Below are 6,000 nucleotides of genomic sequence, written 5' to 3'. Positions count from 1 at the left end.
GAAAGTTGCTTCCTACTAGTTAATCTTATTTATTATTGTTTATTAGTTTATTTAATCTTATCAGGAAGACTGAGCACATTTTAATTTTTTCACTCATTTTATTCATTTGAGAGACAAAGAGCTCTTACCCACTGGTATATCCCAAATGCCTGGAGGCCAGGAACTCAATCTAGGTTTCTAATATGGGTGGCAGGCACCTAATTACTTGGGCCATCACCTGCTGTCTCCTATGGTACTCATTAGCAGGAAGCCAGAATCAGGAACAGAGGCAGGACTCAAACCCAAGCTCTCTGATACTGGATACAGGTGTTCCAAAAACTTCACAGCTGCATCAAACTCCCACCCTTGAAAACATTTTTTAACAAATTTCTATTGGCCATATATAGTTTTTGGTTAATTGACTGATATATCCTTTGATTTGAATGACTAAACAGGCAAAATGCACAAATACAAAAAGTCAGATTCTTTCAATATGACCACTGACCACAAGGTCACTCACAGTATGCAACATTCTCTCTTGGTTAAACAACCATAGGTTTTACACTTTTAAAATGTATATGAATGCAACAAAACTTGCAGTTAGCTATTTTATATAATTCTTCCCTATCATTTTATTTGTAGAGATCTATTTCATCGAATGAATTTCAAGGCAAAACAAAAGACAACCTAAATGCCTGCTAAATTATCATGTAAATTAATATCAACATTAGGACACCAAATTGCCTCTTGAAGCAAAATTGCCTCTTCTATAGTAAACAAATAAAATTAAGATGCAGCAGATGCACTCAATTAAAAACATCTTAGATGTCTGTCACTGAAAACAGTCAACATAAATTCCTGACACTGATACAATATGACACAAATATACCATCAGTTTTTTATTGATATTAAGAGTTGAAGGGTTGGTGCTGTGGCATAGTAGAAGTCTCGGGCTGCAGCACTGGCATCCCGTATGGGTGCCAGTTTTGAGTCCCAGCTGCTCCACTTCCAACCCAGCTCCCTGGCCTGGGAAAGCAGAAGAAGATGACCCAAGTGCTTGGGTCCCTGATACCCACGTGGGAGACCCAGATGAAAACTCCTGGCTTCAGATGGATTCAGCTCCAGCCCTTTCAGCCATTTGGTGAGTGAACCAGCAGATGGAAGACCTCTCTTTCTGTCTCACCCTCTTTGTGTTCGTAACTCTGCCTCTCAAATAAATATTTTTAAAATTTTGAATTGCTTTAATAACCTGAAAAGTACATACCAATTTTAAAAACAATCTAAAGTTTCTTACAAATTATTTTGTATCAATTTTTAAAACAATTAATTTAAAAAACAATCCAGTTTCCAACTAATGACTTCAGTAGATACCAGAATGTTATCGAATATTGAGCCAGTGGAGAGTGCATAAATGAGACTTAGAAATGTGTAGCTTAATTGTGTAACTGCTGCAAATACTCTCATTACAGAATCAAGAGGAACAAGTAAAAGTTCTTCTAAGTAGATGAGTAGAGAACTACATCATTGGATCAAGCCTAAATTATTTTTATTCATGGATATCTGCATGTGATCTATATTAAAGCATATGTGGGAATGAAATATGTGCGATAAATTTCTAGCAGGATTTCTTAGCACTAATGTCATTTTAAACATAAATTTAATGAGTGTATTTTTTTTTTTTCTTAAACATCTTATTTATGTATTTGAAAGAGTTAGAGAGAGAAATCTTCCATCCACTGGTTCACTCCCCAGATGGCCGCAACAGCCAGGACTGGACCAGGCGAAAGCCAGGAGCCAGAAATTTCTTCCAGATCTCCCACGTGGGCAGTACAAGTCCAAGCACATCTTCTGCTGTTTTTCTCAGGCACATTAGCAGAAAGCTAAGCAGAAGCGAAGCAACCAGGACACAAACCAGCACCCCTGAGATGCCAGATTGCAGGTGGCAGCTTTGCCCACTACTCCACAGTGCCCGCCCTGAGTGCTTTTTTTAAAAAAATATTTATTTATTTGAAAGAGTTAGAGAGACAAAGAGAGGCAGAAAGGAGGAGAAAGAGTGAAGTCTTCTATCTGCTGGTTCATTCCCCAATTGGCCAAAACGGCCGGAGATGAGCCGATCGGAAGACGGGAGCCAGGAGCTTCCTATGACTCTTCCCTCGCCAGTTCGAGTCCTGGCTGCTCCACTTCCAATCCAGCTCTCTGCTATGGCCTGGGAAAGCAGTGGAAGACGGCCCAAGTCCTTGGGCCCCTATATCCACATGGGAGACCCGGAGGAAGCTCCTGGCTCTTGGCTTCGGATCAGCCCAGTTCCAGCCGTTGCGGCCAACTGGGGAGTGAACCATCGGATGGAAGACCTCTCTCTCTCTCTCTGCTACTCCTCTGTGTAACTCTGACTCTCAAGTAAATAAATGAATCTTAAAATTAAAAAAATAAACACATGCTGAGCTGTCTGACAATTCTGTAGGTGTAGCCCTTCTTTCCTAAGATTCAGCTCCAGGACTGTGTTCTCTGTGAATTATTCCACAACTTATACCTCTTCCTAGCCCTATTCAAGGTACCATTTATTTCTCTCACTTCTGCATCCCCACTATACTCTGTAAACAAAACTTGCATGATAGCATTCAGTCTCTTTGTTTACTACCTACTATTGCATTCAAAGTGTTGTATCATCACCATCAAACAAATGGCAATACGCACAAAATAAATATGCATTGAGTAAATGAGCAGAAGAAAGTTCAACGACTCTGTAGATCCAACTTACTTGGGTGGCTCATTAAAATATAACAGCAAATTATATGTAGCCCCTCTTCCAGTTGCTCCAAGAGATTTACACAAATTTTTTTTTTTTTTTCATTTTTACTAGTCAATCTAGTTTATGGCCTCAAGTGGCTTCCTCATCCTGAAGCTATTTCACAAACTAGGGAAAACCCACAGGGCAAAACAAACATCCCCTAGAATTCTAAGTCTTCTACTCTTATTCTTTCCACTTAAATTCCCTCAATACCTTATTATACACAGACATCATCCATTATTCGTTTGCTGTCCAAAAAGATCAGGACTTTGAAGGTATCTCTATGCATAGAGCAGCATAGATACAATCATACTGGATGATCAACATAGAAATCTCTCCACAGAATTGTAGTTTTATTATCCTTAGTGAAGGCTTTGGCAACCATATCTTATGTTTTCTAACTTTAAAATTTTTTTTTAATTAATTATTTCAGAGTTAGCCAAAGAGAGTGTGCAAGCATGCGCATCTGTTAGTTCACTCCAGAGATGCCTGCCAAAGCCAGAGGCTGAAGCCGAGACACAAGAACTCATTACAGGTCTCCGTTGTGGATGGCAGGGACCTAATTACTTGAACATCACCTGCAGCTTCCATGCGTCTATATCAGCAGGAAGCTCGAGTCATGACCCAGAACCAGACAGTGAACCCAGTAACTCCAGTACAGAACATGGGTGTCCTAACTGGAGTCTCAACCACTGGGTCAGACGCCTCCTCCAAAGTCTGATTTTTTTTTTTTTTAAGCAAACTGTATTACCCTGAAATAAGAATCATTAATTTTGCTTTTCTAAAATGCTGTCATTTCAAAGTCAGAACTTGATGGGGTTTTCTGAAAACCAGTTCCGCACACTTGGAAAGCCTGGATCACATCTCAAGAGTGTGGGACCCAGTCCCACCTCTACTTCTGATCCAGCTTCCTGGTATGCCTTGAAGGCTACAAATGAATAGGCGATGGCCCAAGCACTGGGTTCCTGCCACCTAGGTGAGAGACCTGCATGGAGTTCCCGGTTCCTGGCTATTATCCTGGCCCAGCCTTGACCGCTGCAGACATTTGGGAAGTGAACCAATAGATGGAAAATCTCTCAGTCTTTTTCGTCTTTCTAATAAATAAAATTTTCTAAGTTTAAAAAAAAAAGTTCATCCAATTTCCATTGATCTTAGCCACTTTTGAGGAACAACAGACTCTGGATATGTGTAATAAAACAGATTTATGATACCCTAAGAGATACTTAACTGTAACCTAAGCTTATGGCAATCATCTGCAGTTGGCACATACAGGCCACAGTATGCTAGGAACACAAGGGAGAAATCCAGCAGTGACAGATGAGCAAATGGCCTCTGGAAACAATGCTTTACTTACCGTCTCTTACTGCCATTTAAACACGTGTAGGAACAGATGCACTAAGACAGAGCAGTGCCAGCCCTCATGGACATAACACTCTAGTCAGGAAGATCACTATTAGAACAGACAATGGGAAGAGAGCGCTGAGGACACCAAGGCTATTTTTAAATGTTTCCTTCAGAAAGGTATGAGTTTTAAATAAGCATTTTGTGAGCAACACTGCTGCTTCCCCACAACCAAGAGGTTTCTTTTTTTTTTCTTTTTGACAGGCAGAGAGATTGTGTGAGAGATGGAGAAAGCCCTTCCTTCCACTGGTTTACCCCCCAGATGGCCACTACAGGTAGCGCGCTGCACCGATCCGAAGCCAGGAGCCAGGTGCTTCTTCCTGATCTCCCATGCAGGTGCAGGGCCCAAGCACTTGGGCCATCCTCCACTGCACTCCCGGGCCACAGCAGAGAGCTGGACTGGAAGAGGAACAACCGGGACAGAATCCAGCGCCCCAACCGGGACTAGAACCCGGGAGCTGGAGCTGCAGGCGGAGCATTAGCCTAGTGAGCCGCGGCGCTGGCCAACCAAGAGGTTTCTATCCACCCAGGTAGCAATCTATGTGTAAACATATGTGGATGTGCTTTTTGTCTAGAACTTGATGAAAATTAACAGAGATTCAAAGATGGTGGATTAGGGAAAGACATACTGCACTATGCTAGGGATAAATAGTAAAATAAATAAAAGTATAGAAAAATGCACTCTCGGGAGAATTAAGAGAGAAAACTATACTGGAAACTCTACAAAAGGTAGAGGAATGCCACAGACATGTGAAAGTGCAGACAAACAAGGAAACAACACATGATCGCAGCAAAGAGAGCCGGAGCAGGCAGCAGGTTGGAGATGGAGGTGAGGTCAGACTGCAGCAACCCATGGTGACTCCGCGGGAGGGAGCAGGGCCTGAGCCCAGACTGGAGCCCTAGGGGTCAGCAGTTACTATCGCTTACGTGCTGACCCAGTGGAAGAAAAATGGGCACATTCATCTCAACCCTACCTCCCCACAACAGCGTCCGCTGCATGACTGAGAAAGGGCAGGTGCCATTTTGGGTCTGGGCAGCAGAAAACAATACATCATATCAAGACTTACAGGATACAGCAAAAGCAGTGTAAAGAGGCAAGTTTATAGCAATCGGTGGCTACATAAAGCAATTGGAAAGGTACCAAATAAATAAGCTATCAACACATCTCAAGGACTGAAAAAAACAGCAGCAAACCAAACCCAATATTAGTAAGAGGCAATAAATAATTAAAATTAGAGAATAAACAAACTTGAAACCAAAAAACCAATACATAAATCAGTGAAATGAACAGCTGGTTTTTTTGGAAAAAAAAAATGGCCCAAGTAACGAAGAAAGAAAAAAAAAATAGGGAGAAGACCCAAATCAATAAAATCAGAGATGAAAAAGGAAATGTAACAACAGATACTACAGAAATACAAAGAATCATCAGGAATTAGTACTAAGAGCTGTATGCCAACAAATTGGGAAACCTAGAAGAAATGGAAATTCCTGGACACATATAATCCAACAAAACTGAGTCATCAGAAAACCTAAACAGACCAATAACCAAGACTGGGACTGAATCAGTAATAATGACCGTCCCAACAAAGAAAAGTACAACTGGATGGCTTCACTGCTGAATTCTACTAGACATTCAAAGAACTAATTCCAATTCTTCTCAAGCTATCAAAACAACTCAAAGGGAGGGAATCCTCCAGAACTCCTTCTATGAGACCACCATCACCTTAATTCCTAAAGCAGAAAGTTACAACAGAGAAGAGAACTACAGACCAACAGCCCTGATGAACAGAGATGCAAAAATCCTCAACCAAATATTAGCTAATTGAATCCAA

The sequence above is a fragment of the Oryctolagus cuniculus genome, chromosome 8 (genome assembly GCF_964237555.1).
Source record: "Oryctolagus cuniculus chromosome 8, mOryCun1.1, whole genome shotgun sequence".
NCBI lineage: Eukaryota > Metazoa > Chordata > Mammalia > Lagomorpha > Leporidae > Oryctolagus > Oryctolagus cuniculus.
This window is presented reverse-complemented; position numbering follows the sequence as displayed.